The sequence below is a fragment of the Equus quagga genome, chromosome 13 (assembly GCF_021613505.1).
Source record: "Equus quagga isolate Etosha38 chromosome 13, UCLA_HA_Equagga_1.0, whole genome shotgun sequence".
NCBI lineage: Eukaryota > Metazoa > Chordata > Mammalia > Perissodactyla > Equidae > Equus > Equus quagga.
This window is the reverse complement of record NC_060279.1, coordinates 64,048,113-64,070,150: the sequence shown is the minus strand read 5'-3', so window position 1 is coordinate 64,070,150 and position 22,038 is coordinate 64,048,113. Positions and strand designations below refer to the sequence as shown.

Genomic DNA, 22,038 nt, shown 5'->3' with positions numbered 1-22,038 from the left:
ATTGCTTAAAATCAATGATAAAAAGAAAAACATGAAAAACAGAGGGGAAAATGAGAGATATATTATGTACAGAGGAATAACGATAAAGAGGACAGCAGATTTCTAATTGGAAACAACATAAGCTAGAAAATAGTGTAAAAATATCTTTACAGTACTGACTGGGGGGGGAAGTGAAAATAGATTAAAAAATGAAGATGAATAAAAGCTTTCTCCAGACATACAAAAACTGAAAGAGTTAATCACCACCAGTAGATCTGCACTAGAAGGAATGGTACAGTAAGTACCTCAAACAGAATAAAATCATACCAGATGGAAATGTGGACATACACAAAAGAAGGAAGAGCACTGGAAATAGAAACTACATAGGTAAATATAAAGAATTTTTTTTAAATTTAAATCTCTTTAAAAGATAATCAACTGTTTAAAGCAAAAATAATAGCAACGTATTGTAGGGATTTTAACATACGTAAAAATGAAATGTATAACAACAATAGCTTAAAGGCTAGGAGAGGAAGGAGAAATAAAAGTATACTATTGTAAGGTTCTTATACTATAAGTGTAAAATATCACTAGAAGGTAAACTATGATATGTTAAAGATGTATAATATAAACCGCAAAGAAACAAAAAAAAATAACACAACAGTTATAGCTAATAAGACCATGAAGGAGACAAAAGAGAAGCATAAAAATATTAAATTAATCTAAAAGAAAGTAGAAAAAGAGGATAAAGGAAACATAAAACAGAAGGGACATACAGAAAACTAACAGCAAGATGGTAGATTCAAATATAATTATATCAATAATCACATTAAGTGTAATTTGTCTAAAAACTCCAATTAAAAGGCAAAGATTATCAGATCAGGAGGGGTAAAAAAAGGCAATACCAAACTCTATGCTGCTGTAAATGGAAAAAAAAGATTAAAGGTAAAAAAGATGGAAAAAGATATTCTATAGTAACATAAACTGAAAGAAAGTGGGAGTGGCTATATTTAACATCAGACTAAGTAGATTTCAGAGCAAAGAAGATCGTCAGGGATAAAAAAAAAAAAGTAATTTCATAATGATAAAGAGGTTGGTTCATCAAGAGGACACAGAAGTTATAAACCAGGGGCCGGCTCTGTGGCCGAGTGGTTAAGTTCATGCACTCCACTGCAGCAGCCCAGGGTTCGGATCCTGGGCGCGGACATGGCACCACTCATCAGGCCACATTGAGGCGGCATCCCGCAACCCACAACTAGAAGGACCTGCAACTAAGATATACAACTGTGTATGGGGGGCGGGGATTGGGGAGATAAAGCAGAAAAATAAAAGATTGGCAACAGTAGTTAGTCCAGGGGCCAATCTTTAAAAAAAAATAAAAAATAGATAAATAAAAATAAAAATAAAAGTTATAAACCTTTATGCACCAAATAACAGATCTTCAAAATATGTGAAGAACTGCAAAGAGAAATAGACATGTCCATAATTATACTTCTAAGATTTCCATCCATCTCAATAATTGATAGAACACATAGACAAGAAAATCGGTAAAACCATAGAAGACATGAAAAACACTATTAACCAATTTGATTTAACTGGCATTCATAGAATACTCCACCCAACAACCGAGAATATACATTCATTTCACATGCCTACAGTCTACATAAGATAGACCATATTTGGGGCCATAAAAGAAGGCTTAAAAAATTAAAAAGCATTCAAGTCACACAAATTATGTTCTCTGATGACAATGGAATTAAATTAGAAATCAGTAACAAAAGGATCTCTGGAAAAATCCCCAAATATTTAGAAACTAAATAATACAATTCTATGTAATCCATGGGTAAAGGAAGAAATCAAACAAATTACAAAGTATTTTGAATTGAGTAAAAATGAAAACACAACATATTGAAATTTGTGGCTCTATTTCTGAACTGTATTTCTTAGAATCAAAAACTTCTCCTAAGACTATGCTGGTAACTAGGGTTATATTTAGGAAGATCACCCTGTATTTTAGGTCCAAGATGCAGTACCAATTTTAACCTGGAATCAAAATCTTCACTCTGGCATTGAAACAAGAAGATGGTGTCATTATGACTGCCCAACTCTTGTACTCATGGTATAAAAGGGAGGAAGTCACTCTTTTTATGTTTTTTTATGGTATTTTCTAGTTCTACCTCTTTGTCCTCTCTGGAAAATGATTTAAAAATTATAATAGAATTATAATATTTAAGCAAACATCCAAATCTGGCCAATTTCTAAATATATTTATCATTTTTATCACAGAAACAGGTTTCAGGGAATTAAAGGGTTATAATGAAAATCCAAAGCCTGTGATTGAGCTATTTAACTATTTTTAATGATGGTGAGCAGTAAATACATGACCAGAAACATAAAATATTAACATCAAAGTGAAATATAGGAAGGCTCAGAAAGTACTAATGGCCTAAAGGAATGTAGAAGAGAATTTAACAGACTATAAAGTTCACAAGAGAACATGATGAGGATCTAACGCTCAAATTAGTAAGAGTCAATCTTATATTTATCTAACCAACTGAAACATTCTCTGTAGTCTGGACAGCCACAGTCTAAGACTTCTGTGATAAAACTAATTAAGATATGCTAATATTAAACAAGAAAACAGTTAAGACCCAGGGATGTGGAAATGTCTTTCACACAATCCAGGTAGGAAGTAAGTACACATGGGAAGGAGGTTTCAAGGGGCAGTCAGTATAGAGGAACTGCAGAAGCCTCAAAAAATGTTTCTACTTTTAGAGAAGCTATAAATCAGAAAGGTTGGGGGAGTTTCCACTAACGGAAACATCTCAGAGACCTTTGTCTTGGTCTGTATGCCAAGAACAGGAACATCTATTTCAGAAAGATTCTGTGAGTGGAATTCAGGAAAGTCAACAAGTGTACTGCAGATGAATTTGACAGCAGTTTTAAATAAAGGTTTCAGAAAGAACCTAGAAAAACTACCATGTTTCAGCACAAAAGCACCAACTTGGAAGCCAGAAATCTCTAGTTTCCAAAGCTGGCTCTACCACTTTGTAAGCTGTGAGAACGTGGGCAAATTTTTCTCTTGCTCAAAGTCTCCATTTTTTTAAATAAAAAAAATAAGATAGAGGCTAGCCCCATGAACTAGTGGTTAAGTTTAGCACACTCCACTTTAGTGGCCTGGGATCAGTTCTCAGGTGCAGACCTACACCACTCGTTGGCAGCCACGCTGTGGCAGTGACCCACATACAAAATAGAGGAAGATTGGCACAGATGTTAGCTCAGGGCGAATCTTCCTCAGTGAAAAAAAAAAAAAAAATAGAGAGAGAGACATAATAATATCTCCCTCACAGGGTTATTGTAAGGACTTGCTCATATACATAAAGAACTAAACTCAGTACTGAGCACATAAGTGAGACCTAACTATATAGTACCAACTATTAAGAATGATTAGGACCACTTTTCCTAAAGGACCAGAAAACACTGGCTGGAACTGGTAAGTGAATGTAAGATTGTTCTTATAAAGGGAGCTGAAGATACATAAGAAAATCTAACATAAAATTAAATAGTGCTAATGTAAAGTGAGTAATGAGGCTGTGGTGGTGATTCTCCAAAGATGGCTGCCATCAATTCTTTCCCTCACTCTATCAGCAAGCCACTCTCCTCATAGAGAAGTGGCGTCTACTTCCCTTCCCTTGAATTTGGGTTGTTCTCATAATTTAGGTGGAAGTGACACTGTGCCAGATGCAGTTCTAGGCTTTAAGAGGCTTAGCAGCTGCTGTTTTCCCCCTTGAAGCCAGTGGCAGGGTAAGAAGTCTGAATAGCCTGAAGCCACCATACTGAAAGGAGGCCCAAGCTAGCCACGTAAAAAGGATACGTGGAGAACCAGCAAAGGGTGAGGCATTTGCGTGAAGCTTTGTTGGAACTTCTAGCCAACCAAGATGCTAACTGAATGCAACCAACTGAGTAACCCTAGCTGACACCATAAGGGGCCGAAAAACCACCCAACTCAGCCTAGTCAACCCACAGAATCATGAGGAAAAAGATCATTTTTTAAAGTGTTGGGCAATAGATAACTAAAACAGAGTCTAATGCTGCCGACTATCAACGGTACTTATCAGTAGCCTGAGACAGTCAGAAGCTGCACATCAAATTGTCTCTCCTCTCTTAACAGATTTTTATTGGCTTGTATGCACTAGGAGTTTCAGAGAATGCTAGAAATGAGCACGACCCCCCAGAAGCAGAAAGGAGAGCTACAATTTCAGAAACATTCTCTTTGCAAGACAACCCCAGATTCACCGGGCAGAGCCTACAAAAAGGGACTCAGCCAGTTAAAGCAGCCAGAATGCCTCTGGTATGGGGGTGAGTCTTTCTTACCCATAGATGAAAGAATGTTTTGTAAAAAACATAGAAAAATGTCTTGCAACTTATAACTCACTTTCAGGAAACTTGAATTTATTGCCAAAAGTCACTTTGCTAATATTTTCTTTGCCCTGCATAGGACTGATATTGAAGAACACAACCACAATCAGCCTTTTCAAATTCATAACTTCATTGGGATGTGATTTATGGTTTAAGAACCTGTTTTTCTCCCTTTTGTGAATAATTGATTCATTACTGTAACTAGTAGTCAGCTGTGATGCCAGAAAAAAGTTCTAAAAACATAAAATAATTCAATACACATAGAGTCCTTGAAATGTTTGGTCTTTCTCCTTTGTAATTCTATTCCTTTCCTTAGAGCAAAACTCTTTCTTGGTCTTTAAAGGATGGCTGTCTCATTATCACCCTCAGCTGATTATGGAATATAAAAAAGTTTTCCATCTCTCCCCACAAATTTTCTCCCTAACCCATTTTCCACACACTGCAGCAGCAGATGGCATGAAGAATAACTCTGGGCATAAAAACTTCTCTGGTCTTTAATACCATGAACTCACCTCAATTAAGTAGGTGGAAATATTTCTCTGATTTGCTGACAGTGACCTTGTTCTTAATAGTCTTTGATGAAATCACCACAGCTTTCACTCTCTAGAATTCCAAGACAGTTATTTACTGGTTTATTCCTTTTACTCTACCATTTATCTTCATAAAATAAAACAAGCTCTAAATTAAACAAATTTTAAATAGCAGTTTCCAATAGCAAGGCCAGGAAGACAACTTTTGATCTTACTACAGCCTGTTTTGACTTCCAAAGTAGCATTCATTTTTACACACATCTTCCAAGGAGAACGAAAGAAATAGTCTTTGATTTTAAAAGATAGAAACAAACAATAAGTAAGAGAAACTTTCATTAATTAAACAAATATTCAATGGAAGCCAATTATATCATATCCCAAGCTACGGCAATATAAAGATAAAACAGCCCCAGCTCCCAGGAAGTTCATGGATCAACAGAGATGTAGACACTGAACGACAAACTACACACAACGTTGCAGGAAGAGAAAATCCAACAGTGTGATACAAATGAAGGACTGACTACACCGATGAAGTGGGAGGGCAAGAAAGAAAGGATTCTGAGTAAATTTGAGCGGGGCCTACAAACAATTGACCAGAGAGTGGAAGACAAGCAGGAGTAGGAGAGGATAAGGCACATTCCAGATAGAGGTAAAGGGCTGGAACAGAAGCCTGGAAGCCCCATGCATCTTCAGGAAATATTAAGAATGAGTATAATAAGCAGGTCTAGAAGCGAGACTGTATTAGCTTCCTACAAGTTGCTATAATAAATTACCACCAGTTGGGTGTCTTAAAATGACAGAAATTATCCTCTTGCAGTTCTGGAGGCCAGTAGTCAGAAATCAGTGTCAACAGAGTTGGTTCCTCTGGAGGCTCTGAGGGAAAATCTGTTTTGTGCCTCTCTCCTAGCTTGGTGGTGGCTGCCAAGAATCTTTGACATTCCTTGGCTTGTAGCTGCATCACTTCAGTTTCTGTCTCTGTTGTCACATGGCCGCCTCCTCTGTGTGTCTTCACACTGCCTTCTGATAAAGACACCAATCACTGGATTTAGGAACCCCCTAATTCAATATGACCTCATCCTAACTAATTACATCTGCAAAGACTATTTCCAAATAAGGTCACATTCTGAAGTTCCAGAGAGTTTGGGGGACACTATTCAACCCAGTACAGAAGCCATGCAGAGGAGTTGAGATGCAGTAAGGCCCATGTTCCCAAACTTCAGTTGTGATATACCATACTTCACAATTTTTTCATATCTATAAACCACTCACTCTTCTATTTTACGCCATTGTATTTTTAAATTTTATTAGGTAAGCTCTCTCCTTTTTTTTCACTTACATACATTTATTTTAAAAGGAAGCATCTTATCACTATTATAAACAAAAATCTTTTTTTTGTTTTTTTGTTTTTTATTTTTTATGTTATTTTATTTTATTTTTTAATTGCAGTAATATTGGATTATAACATTATATAGCTTTCAGATGTACATCATTATATATTTCTAATTCTGTGTAGATTACATCATGTTCACCACCCAAAAACTAAATATAGTCCATCCCCTCACATGTGAGCCTAATCACCCCTTTTGTCCTCCCCCACTTCCCCTATGGTAACTACCAATCCAATCTCCATTGCCATGTGTTTGTTTGTCGTTGTTTTTATCTTCTACTTATGAGTGAGATCATACAGTATTTAACTTTCCCCCTCTGACCAATTTCACTCAGCATAATACCCTCAAGGACCATCCATGTTGTCACAAATGGTCGGATTTCATCATTTCTTATGGCTGAATAGTATTCCATTGTGTATAAACACCACATCTTCTTTATCCATTTGTCACTTGATGGGCACCTAGGTTGCTTCCAAGTCTTGGCTATTGTGAATAATGCTGCAGTGAACATAGGGGTGCATCTATCTTTATGCTTTTGTGTTTTCAAGTTCTTTGGAAAAATACCCAGCAGTGGGATAGCTAGATCATATGGTATACCTATTCTTAATTTTCTGAGGATACTCCATACTGCTTTCCATAGTGGCTGCACCAGTTTGCACTCCTACCAGCAGAGTACAAGGGTTCCCTTCTCTCCACATCCTCTCCAACATTTGTTGTTTCCTGTCTTGTTAATTATAGCCATTCTGACCAGAGTGAGGTGATACCTCATTGTAGTTTTGATTTGCATTTCCCTGATAGCTAATGATGTTGAGCATCTTTTAATATGCCTGCTGGCCATCTGTATATCTTCTTTGGAGAAATCTCTGTTCAGATCTTTTGCCCATTTTTTAATTGTGTTGTTGGTTTTTTTGTTGTTGAGTTGTATGAGTTCTTTGTATATTTTGGATATTAACCCCTTATCTGATATATGCCTTGCAAATATCTTCTCCCAATTGTTAGGTTGTCTTTTCGTTTTGTTGATGGTTTCCTTTGCTGTGCAGAAGCTTTTTAGTTTGATGTAGTCCCATTCGTTCATTTTTTCTTTTGTTTCCCTTGCCCAGTCAGACATAGTACTTGAAAATATGCTTCTAAGACCGATGTCAAAGAGCATACTGCCTATGTTTTCTTCTAGAAGTTTCATGGTTTTGGGTCTTACATTCAAGTCTTTAATCCCTTTTGAGTTGATTTTTGTGCATGGTGTAAGGGAATGGTCTACTTTCATTCTTTTGCATGTGGCTGTCTAGTTTTCCCATCACCATTTCTTGAAGAGACTCTCCTCTCTCCATCGTATGCTTTTGGCTCCCTCATCGAATATTAGCTGTCCATAAATGTGTGGGTTTATTTCTGGGCTCTCGATTCTGTTCCATTGATCTGTCTGCCTGTTTTTGTGCCAGTACCATGCTGTTTTGGTTACTATGGCTTTGTAGTATATTTTGAAATCAGGGAGTGTGATACCTCCAGCTTCGTTCTTTTTTCTTAGGAATCCTTTGGCTATTCAGGGTATTTTGTTGTTCCATATAAATTTTAGGATTCTTTTCCTATTTCTGTGAAAAATGTTCTTGGAACTGTGATAGGGATTACATTGAATCTGTAGATTGCTTTAGGAAGTATGGACATTTTAACAATGTTAATTCTTCCAATCCAAGGGCACAGAATATCTTTCCATTTCTTTGTGTCTTCTTCAATTTCTTTCAACCATGTTTTATAGTCTTCAGTGTACAGATCTTTCACCTCTTCCTAGGCATTTTATTCTTTTTGTTGCAATTGTAAATGGGACTGTATTCTTAATTTTTCTTTCTGCTACTTCGTTGTTAGTGTATAGAAATGCAATGATTTTTGTATGTTGATTTTGTATCCTGAGATTTGACTGCATTCCTTTATTGTTTCTAAAAGTTTTTTAGTGGATTCTTTAGAGTTTTCTAGATATAAAATCATGTCGTCTGCAAAGAGTGACAGTTTCACTTCTTCTTTTCCAATGTGAATCCCTTTTATTTCTTTTTCTTGCCTGATTGCTCTGGCTAGGTCTTCTAATGCTATGTTAAATAAGAGTGGTGACAGTGGGCATCCTTGTCTGGTTCCAATTCTTAGAGGGATAGCTTTCAGTTTTTCTCCCATTGAGACTGATATTTGCTGTGGGTTTGTCATATATGGCCTTTATTATATTTAGGTATTTTCCTTCTATACCCATTTTATTTGGAGTTTTCATCATAAATGGATGCTGCATCTTGTCAAATGCCTTCTCTGCACCTATTGAGATGATAATGTGATTTTTATTCTTTATTTTGTTAATGTTGTGTATCACGTTGATAGATTTGCAGATGTGGAACAATCCCTGCATCCCTGGAATGAAACCCACTTGATCATGATGTATGATCTTTTTAATGTATTGTTGTATTTGATTTGCTAGTATTTTGTTGAGTATTTTTGCATCGATGTTCATCAGTGATATTGGCCTGTAATTTTCTTTTTTTGTGTTGTCCTTGTCTGGTTTTGGTATCAGGATAATGTTGGCTTCATAAAATGAATTAGGAAGCCTCCCCTCCTCTTCAATTTTCTGGAAGAATTTGAGGAGGATGGGTATTAAGTCTTCTTTGAATGTTTGGTAGAATTCAACAGGGAAGCCATCTGGTCCTAGACTTTTATTTTTTGGGAGGTTTTTGATTGCTGTTTCAATCTCCTTACTGGTGATTGGTCTATTCAAATTCTCTACTTCTTGGTCCAGTTTTGGAAGGTTGTATGTTTTTAAGAATGTATCCATTTCTTCTAGGTTATCCAATTTGTTGGCGTATAGCTTTTCATAATATTCTCTTATTATCTTTTGTATTTCTGAGGTGTCCATTGTAATCTCTCCTCTTTCATTTCTGATTTTATTTGTTTGAGCCTTCTCTCTTTTTTTCTTGGTGAGTCTAGCTAAGGGTTTGTCAATTTTGTTTATTTTTTCAAAGAACCAGCTCTTGGTTTCATTAATGTTTTTCTACTTTTTTTTAGTCTCTATTTTGTTTATTTCTGCTCTGATTTTTATTATTTCCTTCCTTCTGCTGATTTGGGGCTTTGTTTGTTGTTGTTTTTCCAGTATCTTTAGATGCACTTTTAGATTGTCTATTTGGGATTTTTCTTGTTTGTTGAGGTAGGCCTGAATTGCTATAAACTTCCCACTCAGAACCACTTTTGCTGTATCCCACAAATTTTGGCATGTTGTATTTTCATTTTCATTTGTCTCCAGAAATTTTTCAATTTCTTCACTGACCCAATCATTGTTCAGTAGCATTTTGTTTAATCTCCACATTTTTGTGTCTTTTCTGGTTTTCTTCCTGTAGTTGACTTCTAGTTTCATACCTTCATGGTCAGAAAAGATGCATGGTATTATTTTGATCTTCTTAAATTTATTGAGACTTGTTTTGTAGCCTAATATGTGATCAATCCTGGAGAATGTTCCATGTGCATTTGAAAAGAATGTGTATTCTGTGGTTTTTGGATGGAATGTTCTATATATATCTACTAAGTCCATCTGGTCTAATGTGTCCTTTAAGGCCAGCGTTTCCTTATTGATCTTCTGTTTGGATGATCTATCCATTGGTGTAAGTGGAGTGTTAAAGTCCCCTACTATTATTGTGCTACTGTCTATTTCTCTTTTTACATCTGTTAATAATTGCTTTATATATTTAGGTGCTCCTATGTTGGGTGCATAGATATTTACAAGAGTTATATTTTCTTGTTGGATTGTTCCCTTTATCATTATGTAGTTCTTTGCCTCTTGTTACAGTTTTTGTTTTAAAGCCTATTTTGTCTGATATAAGTATTGCTATCCCCGCTTTCTTTTCTTTGTCATTTGCATGGAATACCTTTTTCCATCCTTTCACTTTCAGTTTATGTCTTTAGCTCTGAAGTGTGTCTCTTGTATGCAGCATATACATGAGTCTTGTTTTTTTTACCCAGTTGGCCCCCCTATGGCATTTGATTGGAGCATTTAGTCCATTGACATAAACAAAAATCTTGTTTGCCATAACTATAAGTTATCCATAAAACATTTAGGTTAGAGATGGTAGCACATTACTAGATAAAGTTGCAGAATCTAATTAACCAGACACCCTGTTTCCTAACAATGTTAATAACTTTGTGGTTTCTTTCATCATCTTTTATGCAAAAGAGAAGAAACTTGGGAAGAAAAATAGCCTTGACTTTCATGGATAATATAAATGAAACCATCTGAGTCATGGTTCAGTCAAGGAAATAGAGTCCATGCTAGGTATTTTAATATTTTATACAGAGAACTAGTTACAAAGGGGCTGGAAAAACCAAATGGCCAAAGAGGACAATGAGACAATGCAGAGATTTGCAACAGAAAGAAGCCAATATCCAGTTCCTCAAAAAGTTCAATGCAGAATTACCATATGATCCAGTCATTCTATGCCTAGGTATATCTTATATTGCTTAAGAGAACTAAGACTTTCAATCCAAGAATTGAAAATACAGGTTCACATAAATACTGGTACATGAATGTTCTATAGCAGTGTTATTTATAATAGCCAAAAAGTGGAAACAATTCAAATGTTCATCAATTGATGAATGGATGAATAAACAAACATGGCATATCCATACAATGGAATATTATTCAGTCGTAAAAATGAAATACTTATATATGCTACAACATGGATGAACCTTGAAGACATTACGCTAAGTGAAAGAACCCAGTCACAAAAAGCCACATGTTGTAGAATTCCGTTTATATGAAATGTACAGTATAGGCAAATCCATAGAGACAGAAAGTAGATCAGTGGTTGCCAGGGTCTGTGAGGAGAGGAGAATGGGTAGTGATCACTAATGGATACAGGGTTTCTTTCTGGGGTGACGAAAATGTTCTAGAATTATATAGTGGTGATGATTGCATAAGTCTGTGAATATAGTAAAAAACCACTAGATTGTACACTTTAAAAGGGTGAATTTTACGGTATTTGAATTATATTTCATTTAGAAAGAAAAAGGAAAGAAAAAAAGGGAGAAAGGAAGGAAAGAGAAAAAGGAGCCACTATCACCACTTGAGCAAAAGGGACAAAGGGATGAGGGGCTTTACCAGAGCCTAGGAGCTAGGGACCCCAGCAGAAACTGGGGCCAATGCAGAAGGGGTCCTGGAATGGGAGCTAGAACCAGGGAGGAGACACAGCCACTGCCAGGCACTCATCCTGAAGCAGAAAGAGACACGAAGACATGCACTGGCTTCTCCCTTCCTCCTGCCCACCATTCTCTTGCCATTGGCCAAACCTATCTGGAAACCGGCTAGCAAGCGAACCTGAGAAACACAGTCTACAGGTGTTGGCCCTATAATACTGAGAAAAGCAGGAGAAGGACAGGGAATGGGTCTGAGAACAAACAGACAAATGCCTTGCATAGAACCTGATCACTTCAAACATGGAACTCTTCTCAGTTGAGATTACTAATACATTCTACCAACAGCATGGGTAGTATTAACACTAGCCCTCAATGATGTTTTTTTGGAGTTAATGGAAGAGTAAGGGGACAATTATTTCAGTAGTTGTTACATTAAAATGGAAAAGCAAATGTTACCTTAAGCCAAATAGGCATTCTCACTTGGCCTTACATTCCAGAAATATTATTGAAGACCCCAGGAACACATAGTGAAAGTGACACTACTTTTGCCCTCAAAGAGATCATTAAGGAACTCTCAGTCTTTGGAAGGGAAAAAATATTAATCAGCCCTGGTTAACTTAAATCAAAAACTCAGGAATCATAACAGCTTGGGAAGTGTTTATTTAATATGTAAGTTTTAATAGCACGTTCCTATCAAAGACCTCAAAGAACTTAAAACTGGAAGGGCAGCCTTTGGAAGGGTGTTAAAGAACCCTCCATTCTCACTGAATTTCAATCTGTCTAAACATAATTACTTCAGAGCATGCTGAAGCCTTCCTAAACTATATTCCCACACACATATTTCCAACATAATCGCTACTCACTTTGGTATACTGTAAGGAATACCCACTTAAACACAGAACAGAACTTGTAGCTTAAATTTCCCAATGAGAACAACTGGGAAGGGGGAACAAAGTCAAATTTAGACTGACCCAAGTTTCTATAAACACTTCAGGATATTTAAAATCCCCAAGCAGATATGGCTCCAACCAACTCTTGACACTCAGATGGCCAGTTATTTATTCTGACATCTGTGAGCTGTTGCACCTTGCTGTTAAATTCATCCCTAGAAAAAGTGTTGGCAGAGAATCGACTCTTACAGGCATTAATATGAACTGAGGTTAGATTCCTGCTGACTATACGAATGCCTTTAATCTAGGGTATAAGTCATTCCTTGAAGAAACCCTAAAACAGAATTATTAAAGATGTCTTTCTTTATAAAATAAAAGGTGGGGGCAGGAGGTTCTTTTTCCTTTATATAAGCAAGTCAATCGCAAAAGCAAATTTCCTCTTTTCTCTTAAGGCCAAAACAATGTCAAATAAAATAGAGCAAAAGATAAACACATACCTCTGAGGTCATACTTTCCTCATTTCTACCTTTCCTCCTGGATAATTCTCAATATTAACACAGCTTGGGAGAATGGGGTGATGAGAATTGGGAAGGGGCAATGGACAGAATTTAGCAAAAAAAAAAAAAAAAAAAGTAAATGAGACTGTAAACCCATTGCAAGCATTTGGAAATGTTTCCAAGGATAAAATATTTCAAGGCAAATCCATACAAAAGAACTGAGTCCCCATTATAGTAAAGTCAGACTTTTCAATAGTTTACTGAAATATACCATTTATTTGGGGCTCCAGCCATACATGAAAGCATAGCACAAAAACTAAACTTTTTTGCTTCTCAATATGTATTTATGAAAAGTAGAACTATGTCAAGCAGTCAACATAACCAATTTTGCTCTTGGAACTTGTCAGCCGTGGACACCTAAAGTGAGGGTGCATTTGGCTACATGACTTTAAAATAGTTTTCCTTCCCAGAGCTAGAAAAGAAAATTATCAACATGATGATATATGTGTGTGAATCAGCAAATATATCAACTTTATAACATAGTAATCAGTAATAAAGATATTAAGCTATGTTAACATATTTCATCAATATCTTAGAACATAGCAAAGCAGTACTAAACACAAAATTTTCACCAAAAGTCACTTTAAATACTTCCTTTAATTTGCTTAATGAAGGTAATTCCCAATTACCAGTTATTTTTGTTTTCAAGGTCTTACTGAAATAATTAACCAGAAGAAATTAAAAATTCCTGAAGTTGTAGTATTCATTATCTCTTGATAATTTATATTGCGTACAGCCCAGCAGGGGGTGTTTTAAACTAAAATACTTAATCTCATTCATACTAAAGAATTTGTGAAACACAAATGCAGAAAGAATGGTCCACTTTTCTAGCTCTATTTGCATGTATCTGATATGGAAAGAGAAACATAGGAATATTCTGGGCAGATGAAGAATCATGAGGAAAAAGCTGAGCATGTTTGCTGAAGTGTTTGTGAAATTATTAAGCATCAAAGATACCTAATATATATATAAATGCACAACAGCAAAATGTCTTGCATAATCTTCTCTGTTCATGTGATAATAAAAATTGGCTACAAAATTCTATACTCAGGTAACCATTGATTCTAAACTAAAGACATAGTCTGTGTCTGTGTACTACATCTGAGATTCTCAGATGTTACTGCCAGCCTTATTATCTAGTGCCACACAATTTAACAATTAATGATACAATGTAATAGGTAATTGTTTGGTATATTGATCTCATCTTGCTAAGTAGATTAAATATTCCTCTGTACTTCCAAATCTTCTTGCTTATGTAGCAGGTGCTCAAAAAATACTTCATGCCTGATAAGCATGTTTATCTAAATTGGAAGTTTCTAGGCTATAAATACGTTATTGGCTGACACCCAATTCTCCTTTTGATTGTCTTTTAATAGCCAAAAGTTGATATATACATGTCAGGAACAACCCACACTCAAAAATGCATCGACATTCTTTTATTTATATTTCCCAGATATTCGGGCTCAACTTAAATTTTTGTCTTCATCTAGAAAAACACCAACCTGTTGTATAAATTAGTGGTAAAATAGTTTAAGCTATTACTAAGGGGCAGGTTCTTTTTTTCCTTTTGTTTCTCTTTTTATTTTTGTGTATGAAATATATGTTTAAAACATATGCTTAGATGTTAAAGTATTAATAAAGAGACTACCAGTAAAAATCCCACCCAGGTGAGGAAACAAAACATGACCCCTTAGAGTCCCACTGTGCCCCTCCCCTGTCACATCATTGGCTCTCCCCAAGAGGTAACATCTACCCTAACTCTTGTTTTGCTCTTCCCTCTGTTTCTTTATAGTTTTACACCTGTGTGTATACCCAGACAGGATATTGTTTAGTTTGGCTACTTTGAGTCTTTTTATAAACAAACACATACCGTATGCATTCTTCCAGGGACGTGCTTCTAATTTGCTCAATATGATCATATTCTCCAAGTCTATTGCCAACGCGGCAACCAAAACAATCTTACTAAACTCTAATCAAGTTGGGACACTGCCTCTACTAAAAACCCAGCAGTGGCTGCTCAACTCACTTAATAAATGCAAGAGTAATGCCACTAAGGCTCCCGCTGAACAGAGCACACAACTCCCTCTCTGATCTAATCTCATTCCCCTCTAGCCACACTACCTCCCTGCCAGGAATGGCTCTACGTTGTGCCTTTGCATCGGTTGCTTCCTCTGCCTGAATGGTTTGCCCCCAACCTCACCACCATGGCTCATGTCTTACCACCTTCAAGTCTTTTCTCTAATGTCACATTCTCAATGAAGCCTATCTGTCCTCCCTATTTAAAACTGCAAACACACACACACTCTGTCTCACTCCCAGAAATTCCTGATTCCTCTCCCCTGCTTTCCTTTTATTTTCCACAGTACTTATCACTTTGACATTCCACTTATTTAAGTTACTTATTTAATATGTTTATTGTTTGTTTTCTATCTTCTCTCCCCACTAGAATGGAAGCTCCATTAGGTGTCTCCAGCATGTAGAAGTGTCTGGCACATAGTAGGTACTCAGTAAATATTTGTTGAATGAATGAATGAACATTATGCTTCTGAAATCATTCATATTCATGACACAGAGCTATAGTTCATTTCACGTTTCCATTGTACAAACCCCACAACTCAATTATCCAATCTGTTGTTGATGGACATTTGGGTCATTTCCAGTTTTGTTCTTTTGTTTTTGTTTGGGTCTTATAAGCAACCCTACTATGCATATTTATATATGTGAATCCAGCAGGAGTTTCTCAAGGGTGGACACCTGTAGGACTATTTAGTATAGAAATCTCAATTCCCCCAGTAGAGCTCAACTCTCTGCAAAGTGGTTATGTCAATCTGGACCCACCAACATGTAGGAGAATTCACTTTCCTCCATACCCTCCCCAACATTTGTTGTCAGGTTGTTCATATTTGCCAACTCAGTGAGTGTGAAGCCTGGAAGAACAAAAAGAAAAAAAAAGGGAGAGGGGAGAATCCTGAGGTAACCCAGATATTAATAACATCAGGAAGCAGCTTTTGCCCCTAGGGAGGAAGGAACAAGAGAAATAAGACTGAACCTCTGGGGGATCAGTGTGTGCTTGGACCCTGTGGATACTCAAACAACCCAGAGGTGAGGGAGGGAATGTGGCATTCCAGCTGTCAAGAAGAAGCATGGCTGTACACCCCCAGAACTTCCGAGGGAGTGGAGGAAGGCAGATGCTAGAAGGAGGCTCACCCCTCCCACTTACAGAACTAGGGTTGACAGTACAGATGGAGGCCCACATACATGTCTACATTTAAACAGTTAAATTATGTGCTATCATCACATTTTAACAAATGTATCTTCATAATGTCCTGGAAGGCCAGTTGTGAATTTAAGTGAATGGTACTCCAAGTACGGCCCAACAATGCAAGTCTGGATATTATTTGTTAATGGTCCATGCCAAATAAGCACAATAATTGAGAGTAAGTGTTTAGAAATTTTTAGAGCAATTTTACAGGGTGATGATATGTTGGCTGTATAGTTTTTTAAATTTCATTTTTCCTGCAGTTTATTTTTCTTGTATTTAACAAAAATATTGATTGGCAATAAATTTAAAATTTTTTAAAAAAAGAAAAACCTGGATTTTCACCACAGTTTGAGAAGCACTGATTTAAACTTCCAACTTCTCAAAATTTCTGGCCACAATGTGGCAGCACGTGGGGATAGCTATACTCTAGGCTCAGAGCCATGGCCCAGGAGCCAGCCCCTTCTATATCCAGCTCTATTTGGGGCCTCAGGTACATACATATAATCACCCAAGCTCCATTCATCCCCACACACATACAATTATACACAAACAGCCATCCCTTAAGCCAAGATGTGCACACTGGAAGAATGGCCCACTCTTGGAAGGAGGCACCCAGAGCACTTTGCACAGGGAATGTCAGAGTTCTGTGTCATCCATCAAGGGGCAGGTAGGGAACAGGCTCCAAGCAGTCACATCCCTTTGACCATGCAGACTTCTTGCCCCATAGGCAGGAATGCAGTCACAAGAGGCTGAGGGTGGGGCTCTGTAAAGCACAGGGCTCAGTGTAGGGACCCTCTTACCGGGATGAAGGGCAGTAATGGCTGGAGGTGCTGAAAGAAGCTGGAAGCTGGAGTCAACTGTATGCTGCAGCTGGAGGCACAGTGGTTGGACCAACAAAATGGAAAGGAAATACTTCAGCTCTTCCTCCTGAGCTTCTCATCAGGCTCTCATTTGCAGAAACCAGCTGGAAGCCAGCTGGCAAGAAGTCTTGGAAACATACTTTGTGACGTGTCAGCTCCAGCCACAGAGGCGTTCTCAATATTCTCCAGATACTCATCTTCTGTCAGATTCTGTGTTACCAATATCTTCTCCATGTTAAGAGATCTTTTTGTTTGTTCGTGTTATTGCTGCTCTCTTTGTGCCAGCTTCTGATGAATTCTCAATTTTCATGCAATTTTTAATAAATTCTCAATTTTAATGTAGAAATTCATCAATCTTTTCCTAGGGTTTTTATGTTATGTTTAAAAAAATCCTTCCCTATTTTAAGGTCATGAAAACAATCTCTATATTACTTTCTAAAAGTTTTATTATTTAAAAAAATTATAGCTTATAGACTCACTAGGTCTTAAATCTGATAATGACTTCCATGTATAGTGTGAGGTAGGGGTACAATTTCACTTTTTTTCCATATCCATACCCAGATGTCCCAGCGCCATTAACCATAGAATCCATCCTTCCTTCCTCTGATCTGAACTTACCACATCTGTCATGTACCAAACATCATTATATATGTGGATCTCTGTCTGGGCTCCCTTATGCTTTCTTGTACAAACCAAAGTATCTCAATTACTATAGTTTTATAAGTCTTGATCTTACTAGGAAATTTCCTGAACTTTGTTCTTTGTCTTTAAGAATATCGTCGTTATTCTTGGTCTCTTGCATTACCATATAAGTAGCCTATCAAATTTCACAAAAGAAAAATAAATCCTGTGTGGATTCTAAATAGAATTGCATTGAATGTTAATCAACGAGAGGAGAATTGACATCCGCATAATATTGAATCTTCTGACACATAAGCATGGCTTATCTCTCCATTTGGTTAGGTCTTCTTTAATATCTTTCAATAAGATTTTACAATTTTTTCCATAAAGCTCTTGCATGTTTTTTAAAGATTTTATTTCTTCCTTCTTCTCCCCAAAGCCCCCAGGTACATAGTTGTATATATTTTTAGTTGTGGGTCCTTCTAGTTGTGGCATGAGGGACATCACCTCAGCATGGCTTGATGAGTGGTGCTAGGTCCGTGCCCAGGATCTGAACCTGCGAAACCCTGGGCTGCCGAAGCAGGGCACATGAACTTAACCACTCAGCCATGGGGCCAGCCCCTCTTGTATTTTCTTTGTTAGATTTATTCCTCAGTGCTTCATACCTGTGTGCTATTATAAGCATCTTTTTTATTCATTTTCTGAATGTTTGTCACTGGCATGTAGAAATGCAATTGATTTTTGTATATTGATTTTATATTCAACTACCTTTCTAAACTCACTTATTAATTCTAATAAATTATCTGTAAATTTCTTTGTATTTTCTATACAATCATATCATCTGTAAATAGTGACAAGTTTCTTTCCTCCCATTCAGTCTTGACACTTTGTATTTCTTGTTCTTCTACATAGTGCTCATCAGAACCTTTCATAGACTGTTGAATAAAAGTAGCTGTATGGATATTCTTGTCTTTTGCTAATCTCAAATATAAGCCTTCAAAGTTTCACCAGTAAGTATGACAGTTACTTTTTTTAAGAAACTCTTGTTCAGTTTAAGGAATTTCCCTTCTGGTCTCCATTTGCTAGAACTATTTCCTAATTGTAGGTGAAGTTCATCAAATGTTTTGTCTGCATCTATTGAGGTGATCACATGATTTTTCTCTTTTAATGTACTAATGTGGTAAATAACATTAATTGATTTTCTAAAGTTAAATCAACTTAATATTCTTGGGACAAACACCACTTAGTCATGATTCTTTATCCTTTATAGATATTACAAGTTTTGATTTACTAATATTTCATATAGGGTTTTTGTACATATTTTTATTATAATATATAATATATATTTATTTCTTATATCATGTGTCAGATTATGGCATCAAGGATATGCTCATTCTTTTTTTTTAATGCTCTGGAATAGAGCAAGTTTGGAATTATTTTTCCTTGAATGTTTGTAGATTTTGCTGGGATTGAAGTTTTCTTTGTGGGAATATTTTTAACTATGGATTAAATTTTTTTAATGGTCTGGTTATTGCTTGGGTTTTCTGTTTATTCTTGAGTCTTTTTGGTAGATTATATTTTTCTTATCAACTTTCCAAGTTATGGCCTGAAGTTTATCATAACAGCCTTTTATTATCCTTATAATATCCAGAACATATATAGTTAAGTTTTCTTTTTCAATCCTGATAATGATTACTATTTATTAATCAATCTCACTAGGGGTTTGTCAATTATATTAATCTTTTCAAATAACTTAGCTTTAAAGATCAGCATTATAAGCTTAATTTCTGTCATATTGATTTCTGCTTTTATGCTTATTACTTTCTTCCTTCTACTTTCTTTGCATTTAATTAAGATGAAAGCTTATTGCATTAATTTTTACCTTTCCTTCTTTTCTATTACAGCATTTATTGTCACAAATTGCTGAGTTCTGCTTTAGCTTCATTCTACCAGTTTTGACATTTAATATTCTTATTATAAATCAATTCTAAGTATTTTCTAATTCTCATGCTGATTTCTTCATTGACTCTTTAATTGTTTAGAAGCTGTTTCTTAAATTTCCTAAAATGTGCTTTTTCCAGTTTTATTTTTGTTATTGATTTCTAAGTTAATTTCATTATAGCAGCCTAGCATAGTTCTCCTTGCCTATTATATGTATATTTGTATATTTTAAGCTTTTCTCCCCCTCTCTTTTTCCCTATCATTTTATTTCATGTTGGTAGTGGCTAAATTTAAAGTTTAGTCTCTAGGTTGCAGGATATCCAAATGGGATTCTTACTGAATTAGAAGAGTAATTAACATCATCCAGAAATGTCTTCAATGACCGCATTCTATATCTTCTGTTTTGTTTGCACAAGAGATAGTTTCAACCTGTTAGGCAGAAGCATACAGTTGCTTGTATTGCAGTTGTATGGGTGCTTCAAGATAAGAGTGTACATGGATGCTGAGTAGCCAAAGGAGAAGACTGTGCTGAATACTATCTGTTGTCCTCCTTTTGCTCTTCAGTTATCTCCTCCATAATACGAGAGCTGGGAATCTCAATTACATTTTCCAGACTCCCTTCCCAGCTGTCCTCCTGTTAGGTTCTGTCAGTGGGAGGCACTAATAAGAGAATAGAAAGCAGAAGAAAGGAAGAAGCCACTCTTCCCTGACCTCAAGCAGAGCTTCTGACTGTGCCTCTGGCAGTGATGGCAGCAGCAACAAAGGCAGGACAGTGGCACCCCAGAAGCACAGCAATCATCAATTCTGTGTAACCACATTTTCCATTTTGTTCTTCCAGCCCTTCCAAAACTTTTACAACAAATTTTCTAAATCCTCTGTTTGAAACATCCAAAGTGGTCTCTGGTTTCTCATTAAACACTCACAAATGTGCAGGAGATTCTTTTAGTTTCTTTATTATTGTTGTTTTTGTTTCACTGAGATCAGAGAATGTAGACTACATAAGTTGAATGCCTTGAAATACGTTGTGACTTTCTTTAAGGCCCAGAATACAGTCAACTTGAAAAAACATTCCATGTCTGCTTGAAAAGATATACATTCTGCAGTTGTCAGGTGGAGCATTTTATATATGTCTCAAGTCAAGGTTGTTAATTGTGTTGATCAAATTTTCTATACCCTTACAGAATTTTTATCTACTTGATCTATCAATTACTAAGGGAGATTATTATAATTTTATCTATTTCTCATTGAAGTTCTGCCAATGTTTGCTTTATATATTTTGAGACCTTGTTATTAGATACATAAAAATTTTTAATTGTTATATTTTTACTGGGGAATAAGACACTTTATAGATAAGACATCATCATCTTTATCTTCAGTGATGTTATTTATCTTAAACTTTATTTTATCTGATACTAATATTACTACACAAGCTTTCTTTTGTTTGGAATATTCCTGTCATATTGGTTTCCATGCTTTTATTTTCAACCTTTCTGTATCTTTATGTTTTAGATGTGCTTCTTACCAATAGCACATGGTTGAATTTTGTTTGTTCTTTTTTAGTTCAATCTGTTAACTTTTTTCCTTTAATTTAGTCCATTTACACTTAATATAATTACAAACATATTTGTACTTATATGTACCATCTTATTTCAGGTTTTCTATTTATGTCATCTTTTCTCTCCCTCCTTTGTTGGCTTTTTTTTTTTTTTTGCCTTCTTTTGGGTTGTCATTTTTATCTCTACATTTTTCTCCTCTACTAGTCTCGAAATTATACATTTTGTTTTTATTCTTTTCTCTAAAAGAATTACCCTAGAAATTACAAAACACATATACTTATCAAAGTCAAAAATTTATCAATATCCTTACCTCTGAAAAACAACATAAGGATATTAGAACACTTTGCTTTCAGTCACCCTCTCCTGACTTATGTATACTTAGATCAAGGTTTCTTCAGACCCAGATAGTATAAATTCAGGCTATAAATTCCTTATGAGTGTTGATTTGTAAGTCCAAATGGACCACTCTGATAAAATCACTTGACCTTTCAACCACCTCAACTATCTTTACTTCTCCCCTGATCCTTTGCAATCATTCATCCATTCCCTGGGACATACTTCCTTATTTGTCATCTGGCTCCTTCTTCTTATATGTCTTCTCCTCCAAGATGCCTTCCTCGATCACCCCCAACCAGTTCTAGGTTATTTTCTTTGCTTAGATATTCCCATTTTGTAATTCTTCCCATATCATAGCATCTATCACACTATTTTGTAATTGCCTTTTTTCTTCTTTATAGTTCCATAGATTATAAGTTCTTTGACAATGAGAACCATATATGCTGTTTCACTTTTCAATACCCAGCTCTTAGCACAATGCCTGACACTATAAGGTCACTTGATAAATATTTATTGAACAAATAGATCCCCTTGCTTGAAATCCTTCACTGGTT

At 36.0% G+C, this 22,038-nt stretch overlaps 1 protein-coding gene across 14 annotated transcripts in view; it reads right to left on the bottom strand.

Moving 5' to 3' along the window:
• LOC124251199 (prothymosin alpha-like) overlaps positions 1-22,038 on the bottom strand; it is a 269,250-nt gene that overhangs the window by 115,864 nt on the left and 131,348 nt on the right. The window contains exon 9 of one of the 14 annotated variants that reach the window (XR_006891700.1): positions 5,786-5,948. The exons of the other annotated variants lie outside the window; for them this stretch is intronic. The gene's annotated coding sequence lies outside the window, so the exon portion shown is untranslated. Of the gene's footprint in view, positions 1-5,785; positions 5,949-22,038 lie in introns of those variants that run through there. 14 annotated transcript variants of the gene reach the window in all.